The 16,707-nt window shown below is 48.8% G+C and overlaps 1 protein-coding gene across 6 annotated transcripts in view; it reads right to left on the reverse strand.

Annotated features, from left to right (window-relative positions):
- Window positions 1-16,707, reverse strand: part of CACNA2D4 (calcium voltage-gated channel auxiliary subunit alpha2delta 4) — a 512,905-nt gene that overhangs the window by 477,950 nt on the left and 18,248 nt on the right. The window lies entirely within an intron of this gene.

A 16,707-nucleotide genomic window follows, 5' to 3' on the forward strand; every position in this document is an offset into this window, starting at 1 on the left:
CGTGTCCTCCACATGATCCAGGTTTTCCCTACACTCCAAAGACACGGGAGCCAGGAGCATGGCCGTGTTATACCTGTCAGAACCAACCCTGTAACTAGATCAAAGGAAATTATTTTAGGTCTCTGCGCCTGGCGCCACCTCCCCGCCCTCGCACGGCAAAAGACTGTCAATTACTGACGTCTGCTGCCAGTTTACTCGCAGACCTGTTCTGCACCTGCGCAGAAAGGATCTAGCGTCTGCGCAGATTCCCAAACATCGGGAATCTGCGATCAGCAGTGCACTTACGTGTAACACTGAATAAGGGCCACAGACTGTTCCATTGCTTTTATTGCGAACCAGCCACCACAATGGGGGGTATCCACTAAGCGATTTAAACAAGCGATTGCACGATAACGATGTCGTTATCGTGCAATCGCTTGCATATCGCGCATGCATCGTGCTTGCATCGGGCATGTTTTGGACAGAAGCGATCCGCGATGCGCGTGCCCGCGAGTCGCTTCCGTCATCCGACATCTCCTGTACAAGCAGGTCAACCTGACGATCTCGTCAGGTTCAGCATGTGCGGGAATGAGGGATATGCCGGGAATGAACGAGTGAACGTTCAGTCTAGGCACATCACTAGCTATACAAACGACAGCACGATTGCAAGGTCGCAATCGTGCTCTATTTTGTATATCGCTAAGTGGATACCCCCCATTAAAATAAATTTTCTAACTCATAATTAATTTTTTTTTTTTTTCGCAGATTTTTTTTTAAATAAGAAGAAATCAATTTATTGTCGCGGCTGGTTGGGGTGGGGATATATCTGAAGAGTAAATAACAATGAATTTGATATCAGGGATTGTTGGAGGAAAGGCAGGATACTGATTAAACGTGGATGCTAATGACTAAAGGTCGGGACTGATTGATTAGGGAGTTTTTAGTGTTATCTCTATGTCCGGATTTCCTGGATGTAAATAGAACCTATTCCTGTTACACACAGGGTTCCCACATTCCAGGTACCAGCAAATGAGCCTTATACAAGAGCAGCATCAGAGAGTCGCAGCTGCAAGGACCGGTATGAGGGAGCAGCACAGGCCGCTATGTACATTGTGGCGTTTGATTGTGGAGGACTGACCTGAGCTGATCCGATCTCCCATACAGCGTTAAGCTCCTCCGCTCATAAAGGAGAAGTCACGGGCTCCTAACAGGGGTTTATTCAATAGGAAAATAATATTTTGTTCTCCCACATAGCTAGACCTAAAGCCAGATATAAAGAATACAGTAGGCCACGCTGCTGTGTCTTCTTGAGGCAATACAGTCAACAATGTATACTTCTATTTAAGATTTATTAATATATATATATACATATATATATATATATATATATATATATATATATATATATATAAGTAAAATGTATAAAAAACATAAAATATAAAAATCATCCCATATGCACACATATTATCCCAGCAATGAATAACAGAACTTCATATTCATCTGTAACATGAAAATAAAATGTAGCAAATGTAAATTGTATCTTTTCTAGACACAGAGCTCAGGATAAACACCTATTCATTCATAAGATACTTGCAAAGTTCTGCATGTGTATACCAACTGGTATAATATAAAAAAAGAAGTATTTCCGGGTATTAACTTGTCATCATATAATTCACATCCAGAGACTCATCAGCACCTGATCCCTCATCATATAATTCCTCTACTGCTACATGGTATCACACCCAGAGACTCATCAGCACCTGATCCCTCATCATATAATTCCTCTACTGCTACATGGTATCACACCCAGAGACTCATCAGTACCTGATCCCTCATCATATAATTCCTCTACTGCTACATGGTATCACACCCAGAGACTCATCAGTACCTGATCCCACATCATATAATTCCTCTACTGCTACATGGTGTCACACCCAGATACTCATCAGCCGCTGATTCCTCATCATATAATTCCTCTACTACTACATGGTATCACACCCAGAGACTCATCAGCACCTGATCCCTCATCATATAATTCCTCTACTGCTACATGGTATCACACCCAGAGACTCATCAGCACCTGATCCCTCATCATATAATTCCTCTACTGCTACATGGTATCACACCCAGAGACTCATTCAGCACCTGATCCCTCATCATATAATTCCTCTACTGCTACATGGTATCACACCCAGAGACTCATCAGTACCTGATCCCTCATCATATAATTCCTCTACTGCTACATGGTATCACACCCAGAGACTCATCAGTACCTGATCCCACATCATATAATTCCTCTACTGCTACATGGTGTCACACCCAGATACTCATCAGCCGCTGATTCCTCATCATATAATTCCTCTACTGCTACATGGTATCACACCCAGAGACTCATCAGTACCTGATCCCTCATCATATAATTCCTCTACTGCTACATGGTATCACACCCAGAGACTCATCAGCACCTGATCCCTCATCATATAATTCCTCTACTACTACATGGTATCACACCCAGAGACTCATCAGCACCTGATCCCTCATCATATAATTCCTCTACTGCTACATGGTATCACACCCAGAGACTCATCAGCACCTGATCCCTCATCATATAATTCCTCTACTGCTACATGGTATCACACCCAGAGACTCATCAGCACCTGATCCCTCATCATATAATTCCTCTACTACTACATGGTATCACACCCAGAGACTCATCAGCACCTGATCCCCCATCATATAATTCCTCTACTGCTACATGGTATCACACCCAGAGACCCATCAGTACATGATCCCTCATCATATAATTCCTCTACTGCTACATGGTATCACACCCAGAGACTCAACAGCACCTGATCTCTCATCATATAATTCCTCTACTGCTACATGGTATCACACCCAGAGACTCATCAGCACCTGATCCCCCATCATATAATTCCTCTACTGCTACATGGTATCACACCCAGAGGCTTATCAGCACCTGATCCCTCATCATATAATTCCTCTACTGCTACATGGTATCACACCCAGAGACTCATCAGCCACTGATTCCTCATCATATAATTCCTCTACTGCTACATGGTATCACACCCAGAGACTCATCAGCACCTGATCCCTCATCATATAATTCCTCTACTGTTACATGGTATCACACCCAGAGACTCATCAGCACCTGATCCCCCATCATATAATTCCTCTACTGCTACATGGTATCACACCCAGAGACTCATCAGCACCTGATCCCCCATCATATAATTCCTCTACTGCTACATGGTATCACACCCAGAGACTCATCAGCTCCTGATCCATATCAGATGGTTAATAATAGATACATATTTTATTTTATATATAACGTATGAAAACCATGTGATAAGTCATTAGTCAGATAACATTAGGTCTCTGTTCCAGTCGCTCTCTCCTGTCTGAGCAGAGGATTATGGGAAACGCTTGGCACATGACACAGACCACAGTCACCGCCTGTCAGATTATGTGTTTCCCTAGTGACCTATTAATCCCCATGTAATAGAGACATGAGCACAGTAACAGAGGCATGTAATATCAGATACAATATAATAACCTTATCCCTGTCACCACCGAACAGTATTGACTTCTCCCATGTAATATAGGGATCACCGGGTACACGTATGTTGCATTTCGCCTTTACCAAATCCTGCCTGATGCTCACTGGACTTATTTACAGTTTGGTGTAATGTATTTGTTACATTTGCACATTAAGGGGGATATTTACGAAAGTGAGAGTTTTTAGAAGTTTAGATGTTGCCAATAGCAACCAATCAGATTCTATTTAACATCTACCTAGCACCTTCTAGAAGATAATAGCTAAAATCTGATTGGTTGCTATGGGCAACACCTCCACTTCTAAATACCCGCACTGTTTTACTGCACTCTACTTACACTTCCCCGCCCCTGTTCTTTCTCTCCATACGTAAAGGGCAGCAACTCCAATACAATATACATGGGACACTTTAGTACACAGGCTCAGTATTGCAATGTGTATATTCACTGCACAAACATGGACACACTTCCCAGAGGCCCCCTGAGGGATGCCAGGCATACAGGGCTCCCTGTCAGTCACCTGCATTATTATCAGTGCTCTTACTGCACTCTAGTTACACTGAGCGTGCCTCTTACTGCACTCTAGTTACACTGAGCGTGCCTCTTACTGCACTCTAGTTGCACTGAGCGTGCCTCTTACTGCACTCTAGTTACACTGAGCGTGCCTCTTACTGCTCTCTAGTTACACTGATCATGCCTCTTACTGCACTCCAGTTACACTGAGCGTGCCTCTTACAGCACTCTAGTTACACTGATCGTGCCTCTTACTGCACTCCAGTTACACTGAGCGTGCCTCTTACTGCTCTCTAGTTACACTGAGCGTGCCTCTTACTGCACTCTAGTTACACTGAGCGTGCCTCTTACTGTACTCTAGTTACACTGAGCGTGCCTGTTACTGCACTCTAGTTACACTGAGCGTCCCTCTTACTGTACTCTAGTTACACTGAGCGTGCCTCTTACTGCACTCTAGTTACACTGAGCGTGCCTCTTACTGCACTCTAGTTACACTGAGCGTGCCTCTTACAGCACTCTAGTTACACTGAGCGTGCCTCTTACTGCACTCTAGTTACAGTGAGCGTGCCTCTTACAGCACTCTAGTTACACTGAGCGTGCCTCTTACTGTACTCTAGTTACACTGAGCGTGCCTGTTACTGCACTCTAGTTACACTGAGCGTCCCTCTTACTGTACTCTAGTTACACTGAGCGTGCCTGTTACTGCACTCTAGTTACACTGAGCGTGCCTCTTACTGCACTCTAGTTACACTGAGCGTGCCTCTTACAGCACTCTAGTTACACTGAGCGTGCCTCTTACTGCACTCTAGTTACAGTGAGCGTGCCTCTTACAGCACTCTAGTTACACTGAGCGTGCCTCTTACTGCACTCTAGTTACACTGAGCGTGCCTCTTACAGCACTCTAGTTACACTGAGCGTGCCTCTTACTGCACTCTAGTTACACTGAGCGTGCCTCTTACAGCACTCTAGTTACACTGAGCGTGCCTCTTACTGCACTCTAGTTACACTGAGCGTGCCTCTTACTGCACTCTAGTTACACTGAGCGTGCCTCTTACTGCACTCTAGTTACACTGAGCGTGCCTCTTACTGCACTCTAGTTACACTGAGCGTGCCTCTTACTGCACTCTAGTTACACTGAGGGTGCCTCTTACTGCACTCTAGTTACACTGAGGGTGCCTCTTACTGCACTCTAGTTACACTGAGCGTGCCTCTTACTGCACTCTAGTTACACTGAGCGTGCCTCTTACTGCACTCTAGTTACACTGAGCGTGCCTCTTACTGCACTCTAGTTACACTGAGGGTGCCTCTTACTGCACTCTAGTTACACTGAGCGTGCCTCTTACTGCACTCTAGTTACACTGAGGGTGCCTCTTACTGCACTCTAGTTACACTGAGCGTGCCTCTTACTGCACTCTAGTTACACTGAGGGTGCCTCTTACTGCACTCTAGTTACACTGAACGTGCCTCTTACTGCGCTCTAGTTACACTGAGGGTGCCTCTTACTGCACTCTAGTTACACTGAACGTGCCTCTTACTGCGCTCTAGTTACACTGAGCGTGCCTCTTACTGCACTCTAGTTACACTGAGCGTGCCTCTTACTGCGCTCTAGTTACACTGAGCGTGCCTCTTACAGCGCTCTAGTTACACTGAGCGTGCCTCTTACTGCGCTCTAGTTACACTGAGCGTGCCTCTTACAGCGCTCTAGTTACACTGAGCGTGCCTCTTACTGCGCTCTAGTTACACTGAGCGTGAATCTTACTGCGCTCTAGTTACACTGAGCGTGCCTCTTACTGCGCTCTAGTTACACTGAGGGTGCCTCTTACTGCGCTCTAGTTACACTGAGCGTGCCTCTTACTGCGCTCTAGTTACACTGAGGGTGCCTCTTACTGCGCTCTAGTTACACTGAGCGTGCCTCTTACTGCGCTCTAGTTACACTGAGGGTGCCTCTTACTGCACTCTAGTTACACTGAGCGTGCCTCTTACTGCACTCTAGTTACACTGAGGGTGCCTCTTACTGCACTCTAGTTACACTGAGCGTGCCTCTTACTGCACTCTAGTTACACTGAGGGTGCCTCTTACTGCACTCTAGTTACACTGAGCGTGCCTCTTACTGCACTCTAGTTACACTGAGGGTGCCTCTTACTGCACTCTAGTTACACTGAGCGTGCCTCTTACTGCACTCTAGTTACACTGAGGGTGCCTCTTACTGCACTCTAGTTACACTGAGCGTGCCTCTTACTGCACTCTAGTTACACTGAGGGTGCCTCTTACTGCACTCTAGTTACACTGAGCGTGCCTCTTACTGCACTCTAGTTACACTGAGGGTGCCTCTTACTGCACTCTAGTTACACTGAGCGTGCCTCTTACTGCACTCTAGTTACACTGAGGGTGCCTCTTACTGCACTCTAGTTACACTGAGCGTGCCTCTTACAGCACTCTAGTTACACTGAGCGTGCCTCTTACTGCACTCTAGTTACACTGAGCGTGCCTCTTACAGCACTCTAGTTACACTGAGCGTGCCTCTTACTGCACTCTAGTTACACTGAGCGTGCCTCTTACTGCACTCTAGTTACACTGAGCGTGCCTCTTACTGCACTCTAGTTACACTGAGCGTGCCTCTTACTGCACTCTAGTTACACTGAGCGTGCCTCTTACTGCACTCTAGTTACACTGAGCGTGAATCTTACAGCACTCTAGTTACACTGAGCGTGCCTCTTACTGCACTCTAGTTACACTGAGCGTGAATCTTACAGCACTCTAGTTACACTGAGCGTGCCTCTTACAGCACTCTAGTTACACTGAGCGTGCCTCTTACTGCACTCTAGTTACACTGAGCGTGCCTCTTACTGCACTCTAGTTACACTGAGCGTGCCTCTTACTGCACTCTAGTTACACTGAGCGTGCCTCTTACTGCACTCTAGTTACACTGAGCGTGCCTCTTACTGCACTCTAGTTACACTGAGCGTGCCTCTTACTGCACTCTAGTTACACTGAGCGTGCCTCTTACTGCACTCTAGTTACACTGAGCGTGAATCTTACAGCACTCTAGTTACACTGAGCGTGCCTCTTACTGCACTCTAGTTACACTGAGCGTGAATCTTACAGCACTCTAGTTACACTGAGCGTGCCTCTTACAGCACTCTAGTTACACTGAGAGTGTCTCTTACTGCACTCTAGTTACACTGAGCGTGCCTCTTACAGCACTCTAGTTACACTGAGAGTGTCTCTTACTGCACTCTAGTTACACTGAGCGTGCCTCTTACTGCACTCTAGTTACACTGAGGGTGCCTCTTACTGCACTCTAGTTACACTGAGCGTGCCTCTTACTGCACTCTAGTTACACTGAGGGTGAATCTTACTGCACTCTAGTTACACTGAGCGTGCCTCTTACTGCACTCTAGTTACACTGAGGGTGCCTCTTACTGCACTCTAGTTACACTGAGCGTGAATCTTACTGCACTCTAGTTACACTGAGGGTGCCTCTTACTGCACTCTAGTTACACTGAGCGTGAATCTTACTGCACTCTAGTTACACTGAGGGTGCCTCTTACAGCACTCTAGTTACACTGAGCGTGAATCTTACTGCACTCTAGTTACACTGAGGGTGCCTCTTACAGCACTCTAGTTACACTGAGCGTGCCTCTTACTGCACTCTAGTTACACTGAGCGTGCCTCTTAGAGCACTCTAGTTACACTGAGCGTGCCTCTTACTGCACTCTAGTTACACTGAGCGTGCCTCTTAGAGCACTCTAGTTACACTGAGCGTGCCTCTTACTGCACTCTAGTTACACTGAGCGTGCCTCTTACTGCCCTCCAGTTACACTGAGCGTGCCTCTTACTGCACTCTAGTTACACTGAGCGTGCCTCTTACTGCCCTCCAGTTACACTGAGCGTGCCTCTTACTGCACTCTAGTTACACTGAGCGTGCCTCTTACTGCCCTCCAGTTACACTGAGCGTGCCTCTTACTGCACTCTAGTTACACTGAGCGTGCCTCTTACTGCCCTCCAGTTACACTGAGCGTGCCTCTTACTGCACTCTAGTTACACTGAGCGTGCCTCTTACTGTACTCTAGTTACACTGAGCGTGCTTGTGCAGAGATCAGCTGCACCAGGGGGGGACTTATAACACCTGCTCCACGCTCTGCTGTGCTCTGCAACAAGGTGAGGGGGTGGGCTATGCCATGGGGGAGGGGGAGGTAATTGGGGGATATCCTTTGGCACTGGTGGAGTAGGCGTGTGTTATGTTGCCCCACAAAAAGTTATTTTTTTTGGATGGGGAATATATTAAAAATAATTACATAGTGACACATGGGGAAGGGGTCGGGCTAAACTGGGGGCACACTGACCCTGGTGCAGGTTATGGGGGGCACTGCAACTGGATCTATTATCACTAGGGGGGGTGGGGGGTCGATAATGCTGCAGATTCTTTTGCCACTGGGAGGGGGCTATTTCTCATGGGGGGTGGGAAGAGATATTACAATGGGGGCTTATGTGGGCGGGGTTTCATAAAACATATGAATATTTTTTAAAATACTTTTTAAACTTTATTAAATATTAAACAAAAAAAATGTAAAAAATTTTGGTTTTGGTGAAAAGAATTGGCAGTGAAGTGGTTAACCAATTAGGTAAGAGCGCAGGTGAACGCGTGGATTTGCTGGAACGGGCAGCTGCATTATTAGCGACCTTCAAATGGGGACAGATGGGCAGAAATTGCGCTAAACTGAGGAGTATTATAGGAGAGAACATAATAAATTACATGAAGGAAGGGCCGGGATCCTATAGTGTTAGTAAGTTGGAGCTATTACTGTTGTTTCATCCTGCGCATATTAAATATAGGATTCTCCCTGTTATGAGGGATCTGCCCAGGACATGGACCCAGTAATATATGTAATCGCCCAGATATCTCCCGTATACTGATTACCCCTCGTCTGCCTACATGCTGCGCCGATGACTATTGTTCTCCTGGTCTCACATGTGTCAGTAACTCTGCGGCTTGGCAACACGTGCCCATCACCCTAATCCCGGCCCTGACGATTCTTAATCCTGCCAGGCTGCCTATCCTCACAGAGGCGGTATGACCCACTTAATGCCATGGCACACGACCATCAGTGGAGCAGGGAGTATATGGGGCACGTCTCTGCAATGTGTACAGCTAGTGCAAACCCCCGGGCGGAGCTGGGGACCAACGTTCCCAGAAACGTGAGCGTGTCGCCCCTGTTTTCCGGGAGTGCCGAGGCCAGGTTTTGCATCAGCATACTCAGATTTCCCGGCCTTCCACGCTGCAAGGTCTCTATGCTGATCCGAGGAAGCGTCTGCGAACGCTGCACTAGGATCGCTATTGCTGTCAGGAGGCGTCTGCTTCCTATAGGCACCTCCTGCAGTATTTTAATATAAGCTGGACGGAATTGTGCAGCCGGTTCCTCACATCTGTGCGATCCTGCCCGTCCCTGCATCAGGTGCACCTCTTCCTATACAGTAAAAGCAGAATGGCATACAACAGACAAAGGGCCTGGCGCAGGCGTGCTCGCTAACTACACGCAATGCCGATGTTCACGTCGTTCAGCGATTATTTGTTATCTGCACATGCGCAAAATATTCCGAAAACCAATACGATGTCTTGTGGAAGTGTCATGGGCGTGTTATGGGCATGTTATGGGAGTGTCATGGGCGTGTTATGGGAGTGTCATGGGCATGTTATGGTAGTGTCGTGGGCATGTTATGGGAGTGTCATGGGCGTGTTATGGGAGTGTCGTGGGCGTGTTATGGGCATATTGTGGAAGTGTTATGGGAGTGTTGTGGGTGTGGTATGGGAGCGTCATGGGTGTGTTATGGGCATGTTATGGGACTGTCATGGGTGTGTTATGGGAGTGTCGTGGGCGTGGTATGGGAGTGTTATGGGAGTGTTGTGGGTGTGGTATGGGAGTGTCATGGGTGTGTTATGGGCATGTTATGGGAGTATTATGGGTATGTTATGGGAGTGTCATGGGCATGTTATGGGAGTGTTATGAGCGTGTCATGGGCGTGTTATGGGCATGTTATGGGAGTGTGATGGGCATGTTATGGGAGTGTCATGGGCATGTTATGGGTGTTGTGGGCGTGTTATGGGAGTGTCATGGGCGTGTTAAGGGTGTGTCATGGGCGTGTTATGGGAGTGTTATGAGCATGTTATGGGAGTGTCATGGGTGTGTTATGGGAGTGTCGTGGGCGTGGTATGGGAGTGTTATGAGCTTGTTATGGGAGTGTCGTGGGTGTGGTATGGGAGTGTCATGGGCGTGTCATGGGCATGTTATGGGAGTGTAATGGGCGTGTTATGGGAGTGTTATGGGCATGTTATGGGAGTGTTATGGGCGTGTTACGGGAGTGTCGTGGGCGTGTTATGGGAGTGTTGTGGAAGTGTTATGGGAGTGCTGTGGGTGTATTATGGGAGTGTTATGAGCGTGTTATGGGAGTGTCATGGGTGTGTTATGGGAGTGTCATGGGCATGTTATGGGAGTGCTGTGGGTGTTTTATGGGAGTGTTGTGGGCATGTTATGGGAGTGTCATGGACGTGTTATGGGAGTGTCATGGGCATGTTATGGGAGTGTCATGGGTGTGTTATGGAAGTGTTATGAGAGTGCTGTGGGTGTGTTATGGGAGTGTTGTGGGCGTGGTATGGGAGTGTCATTGGCGTGTCATGGGTGTGTTATAGGAGTGTCATGGGCGTGTTATGGGAGTGTCGTGGCATGTTATGGGAGTGTCGTGGGCGTGTTATGGGAGTGTCGTGGGCGTGTTATGGGAGTGTCATTGGGCGTGTTATGGGAGTGTCATGGGCGTGTTATGGGAGTGTCGTGGCCATATTATGGGAGTGTCGTGGGCGTGTTATGGGAGTGTCGTTGGCGTGTCATGGGCATATTATGGGAGTGTCATGGGCGTGTTATGGGAGTGTCGTGGCCATGTTATGGGAGTGTCGTGGGCGTGTTATGGGAGTGTCATGGGCGTGTTATGGGAGTGTCGTGGCCATGTTATGGGAGTGTCGTGGGCGTGTTATGGGAGTGTCATGGGCGTGTCATGGGCATGTTATGGGAGTGTCATGGGCGTGTTATGGGAGTGTCGTGGGCGTGTTATGGGTCTGTTATGCGAGTGCCGTGGCCATGTTATGGGAGTGTCGTGGCAATGTTATGGGTCTGTTATGGGAGTACCGTGGCCATGTTATGGGAGTGTCATTGGCGTGTTATGGGAGTGTTGTGGGCATGTCATAGGTGTGTTATGGGCGTGTTATGGGAGTGTCATAGGCATGTTATGGGAGTGTCATTGGCGTGTTATGGGAGTGTCATTGGCGTGTTATGGGAGTGTTGTGGGCATGTCATAGGTGTGTTATGGGCGTGTTATGGGAGTGTCATTGGCGAGTTATGGGAGTGTTGTGGGCATGTCATAGGTGTGTTATGGGCATGTTATGGGAGTGTCATTGGCGTGTTATGGGAGTGTTGTGGGCATGTCATAGGTGTGTTATGGGCATGTTATGGGAGTTTCATTGGCGTGTTATGGGAGTGCTGTGGGTGTATTATGGGAGTGTTATGAGCGTGTTATGGGAGTGTCATGGGTGTGTTATGGGAGTGTCATGGGCGTGTCATGGGCGTGTTATGGGAGTGTCATGGGCATGTTATGGGAGTGCTGTGGGTGTTTTATGGGAGTGTTGTGGGCATGTTATGGGAGTGTCATGGGCGTGTTATGGGCGTGTTATGGGAGTGTCATGGGCATGTTATGGGAGTGTCATGGGCGTGTTATGGGAGTGTTGAGGAAGTGTTATGGGAGTGCTGTGGGTGTATTATGGGAGTGTTATGAGCGTGTTATGGGAGTGTTGTGGGCGTGTTATGGGAGTGTCGTGGGCATGTTATGGGAGTGTCATGGGAATGTTATGGGCGTGGTATGGGAGTGTCATTGGCGTGTCATGGGCGTGTTATAGGAGTGTCATGGGCATGTTATGGGACTGTTGTGGGCATGTTATGGGAGTGCTGTGGGTGTGTTATGGGAGTGTTGTGGGCGTGGTATGGGCGTGTCATTGGCGTGTCATGGGCGTGTTATAGGAGTGTCATGGGCATGTTATGGGCATGATTTTGGAGTGTTGTGGGCATGTTATGGGAGTGCTGTGGGTGTGTTATGGGAGTGTCATGGGCATGTCATGGGCATGTTATGGGAGTGTCGTGGCCATGTTATGGGAGTGTCGAGGGCGTGTTATGGGAGTGTCATGGGCGTGTTATGGGAGTGTCGTGGACATGTTATGGGAGTGTCGTGGGCGTGTTATGGGAGTGTCGTGGGCGTGTCATGGGCATGTTATGGGAGTGTCATGGGCTTGTTATGGGAGTGTTGTGGCCATGTTAAGGGAGTGTTGTGGGCGTGTTATGGGAGTGTCGTGGGCGTGTTATGGGAGTGTCGTGGGCGTGTCATGGGCATGTTGTGGGAGTGTCATGGGCGTGTTATGGGAGTGCCATGGCCATGTTATGGGAGTGTCGTGGCAATGTTATGGGTCTATTATGGGAGTACCGTGGCCATGTTATGGGAGTGTCATTGGCGTGTTATGGGAGTGTTGTGGGCATGTCATAGGTGTGTTATGGGCGTGTTATGGGAGTGTCATGGGCATGTTATGGGAGTGTCATGGGCGTGTTATGGGAGTGTCATTGGCGTGTTATGGGAGTGTTGTGGGCATGTCATAGGTGTGTTATGGGCGTGTTATGGGAGTGTCATTGGCGTGTTATGGGAGTGTTGTGGGCATGTCATAGGTGTGTTATGGGCATGTTATGGGAGTTTCATTGGCGTGTTATGGGAGTGTTGTGGGCATGTTATGGGAGTGTTATGGGCGTGTTATGGGAGTGTCATGGGCGTGTTATGGGAGTGTTGTGGGCATGTTATGGGAGTTTCATTGGCGTGTTATGGGAGTGTTGTGGGCATGTCATAGGTGTGTTATGGGCGTGTTATGGGAGTGTCATGGGCGTGTTATGGGAGTGTTGTGGGCATGTTATGGGAGTGTTATGGGCGTGTTATGGGAGTGTCAATGGCGTGTTATGGGAGTGTTGTGGGCATGTCATAGGTGTGTTATGGGCGTGTTATGGGAGTGTCATGGGCGTGTTATGGGAGTGTTGTGGGCATGTTATGGGAGTGTTATGGGCGTGTTATGGGAGTGTCAATGGCGTGTTATGGGAGTGTTGTGGGCATATCATAGGTGTGTTATGGGCGTGTTATGGGCGTGTTATGGGAGTTTCGTGGGCATGTCATAGGTGTATTTTGGGCGTGTTATAGGAGTGTCATTGGCGTGTTATGGGAGTGTTGTGGGCATGTAATAGGTGTGTTATGGGCGTGTTGTGGGCATGTCATAGGTGTGTTGTGGGCATGTTATGGGAGTGTCATTGGCGTGTTATGGGAGTGTTATGGGCATGTTATGGGAGTGTTATGGGCGTGTTATGGGAGTGTCATTGGCGTGTTATGGGAGTGTTGTGGGCATGTCATAGGTGTGTTATGGGCCTGTTATGGGAGTACCGTGGCCATGTTATGGGAGTGTCGAGGGCGTGTTATGGGAGTGTCGTGGGCGTGTTATGGGAGTGTTGTGGGTATGGTATGGGAGTGTTGTGGGCATGTTATGGGCGTGTCATGGGCATGTTATGGGAGTGTTGTGGGCGTGTTATGGGAGTGTCGTGGGTGTGTTATGGGAGTGTCGTGGGTGTGTCGTAGGCGTGGTATGGGAGTGTCATGGGCGTGTTATGGGAGTGTCATGGGCATGTCATGGGAGTGCTGTGGGCGTGGCATGGGAGTGCTGTGGGCATGTTATGGGTGTGTCATGGGCATGTTATAGGAGTGTCATAGGCATGTTATGGGAGTATTGTGGGCATGTTATGGGAGTGTTGTGGGCATGTTATGGGAGTGTCGTGGGCGTGGTATGGGAGTGTCATGGGCGTGTTATGGGACTGTCATGGGCATGTTATGGGAATGTCATGGGCATGTTATGGGAGTGTCATTGGCGTGTTTTGGGCATGTCATAGGTGTGTTATGGGCATTTTATGGGAGTGTCATTGGCGAGTTATGGCAGTGTTGTGGGCATGTCATAGGTGTGTTATGGGCATGTCATAGGTGTTATGGGCGTGTTATGGGAGTGTTGTGGGCATGTCATAGGTGTGTTATGGGCCTGTTATGGGAGTACCGTGGCCATGTTATGGGAGTGTCGAGGGCGTGTTATGGGAGTGTCATGGGCGTGTTATGGGAGTGTTGTGGGCATGTCATAAGTGTGTTATGGGCGTGTTATGGGAGTGTCATGGGCGTGTTATGGGAGTGTTGTGGGCATGTTATGGGAGTTTCATTGGCGTGTTATGGGAGTGTTGTGGGCATGTCATAGGTGTGTTATGGGCATGTTATGGGAGTGTCATGGGCATGTCATAGGTGTGTTGTGGGCATGTTATGGGAGTGTCGAGGGCGTGTTATGGGAGTGTCGTGGGCGTCTTATGAGAGTGTTGTGGGCATGTTATAGGTGTGTTATGGGCATGTTATGGGAGTGTCATTGGCGTGTTATGGGAGTGTTGTGGGCATGTCATAGGTGTGTTATGGGCATGTCATAGGTGTGTTATGGGCGTGTTATGGGAGTGTTGTGGGCATGTCATAGGTGTGTTATGGGCCTGTTATGGGAGTACCGTGGCCATGTTATGAGAGTGTCGAGGGCGTGTTATGGGAGTGTCGTGGGCGTGTTATGGGAGTGTTGTGGGCATGTCATAAGTGTGTTATGGGCGTGTTATGGGAGTGTCATGGGCATGTTATGGGAGTGTTGTGGGCATGTTATGGGAGTTTCATTGGCCTGTTAAGGGAGTGTTGTGGGCATGTCATAGGTGTGTTATGGGCGTGTTATGGGAGTGTCATGGGCATGTCATAGGTGTGTTGTGGGCATGTTATGGGAGTGTCGAGGGCGTGTTATGGGAGTGTCGTGGGCGTCTTATGGGAGTGTTGTGAGCATGTCACAGGTGTGTTATGGGCGTGTTATGGGAGTGTTGTGGGCATGTCATAGGTGTGTTGTGGGCATGTTATGGGAGTGTCATTGGCGTGTTATGGGAGTGTTGTGGGCATGTTATGGGAGTGTTATGGGCGTGTTATGGGAGTGTCATGGGCGTGTTATGGGAGTGTTGTGGGCATGTCATAGCTGTGTTATGGGCCTGTTATGGGAGTACCGTGGCCATGTTATGGGAGTGTCGAGGGCGTGTTATGGGAGTGTCGTGGGCGTGTTATGGGAGTGTTGTGGGCGTGGTATGGGAGTGTTGTGGGCATGTTATGGGAGTGTTGTGGGCATGTTATGGGAGTGTCGTGGGTGTGTTATGGGAGTGTCGTGGGTGTGTCGTAGGCGTGGTATGGGAGTGTCATGGGCGTGTTATGGGAGTGTCATGGGCGTGTCATGGGAGTGCTGTGGGCGTGGTATGGGAGTGCTGTGGGCGTGTTATGGGTGTGTCAAGGGCATGTTATGGGAGTGTCGTGGGCGTGTTATGGGAGTGTCATGGGCGTGTTATGGGAGTGTCATTGGCGTGTTGTGGGAGTGTTGTGGGCATGTTATGGGAGTGTTATGGGCGTGTTATGGGAGTGTCGTGGGCATGTCATAGGTGTGTTGTGGGCATGTTATGGGAGTGTCATTGGCATGTTATGGGAGTGTTGTGGGCATGTCATAGGTGTGTTATGGGCCTGTTATGGGAGTACCGTGGCCATGTTATGGGAGTGTCGAGGGCATGTTATGGGAGTGTCGTGGGCGTGTTATGGGAGTGTTGTGGGCGTGGTATGGGAGTGTTGTGGGCATGTTATGGGCGTGTTATGGGCGTGTCATGGGCATGTTATGGGAGTGTTGTGGGCATGTTATGGGAGTGTTGTGGGCATGTTATGGGAATGTCGTGGGTGTTTCATGGGCGTGGTATTGGAGTGTCGTGGGCGTGTTTTGGGAGTGTCGTGGGCGTGTTTTGGGAGTGTCGTGGGCGTGTTATGGGAGTGCTGTGGGCGTGGTATGTGAGTTTTGTGGGCGTGTCATGGGCATGTTATGGGAGTGTCATGGGCATGTTATGGTAGTGTTGTGGGCATGTTATGGGAGTGTTGTGGGCATGTTATGAGTGTCGTGGGCGTGGTATGGGAGTGTCATGGGCGTGTTATGGGAGTGTCATGGGCGTGTTATGGGTGTGTCATGGGCATGTTATGGGAGTGTCATGGGCATATTATGGGAGTGTCATTGGCGTGTTATGGGTGTTGTGGGCATGTCATAGGTGTGTTATGGGCGTGTTATGGGAGTGTCGTGGGCATGTCATAGGTGTGTTATGGGCATGTTATGGGAGTGTCATTGGCGTGTTATGGGAGTGTTGTGGGCATGTCATAGGTGTGTTATGGGCATGTCATAGGTGTGTTATGGGCCTGTTATGGGAGTACCATGGTCATGTTATGGGAGTGTCGAGGGCGTGTTATGGGAGTGTCGTGGGCGTGTTATGGGAGTGTTGTGGGCATGTCATAAGTGTGTTATGGGCGTGTTATGAGAGTGTCATGGGCGTGTTATGGGAGTGTTGTGGGCATGTTATGGGAGTATTATGGGCGTGTTATGGGAGTGTTGTGGGCATGTCATAGGTGTGTTATGGGCGTGTTATGGGAGTGTCGTGGGCATGTTAT

The sequence above is a fragment of the Taudactylus pleione genome, unplaced genomic scaffold (genome assembly GCF_031769625.1).
Source record: "Taudactylus pleione unplaced genomic scaffold, aTauple2 ptg000738l, whole genome shotgun sequence".
In the NCBI taxonomy this organism is placed as follows: Eukaryota; Metazoa; Chordata; class Amphibia; order Anura; family Myobatrachidae; genus Taudactylus; species Taudactylus pleione.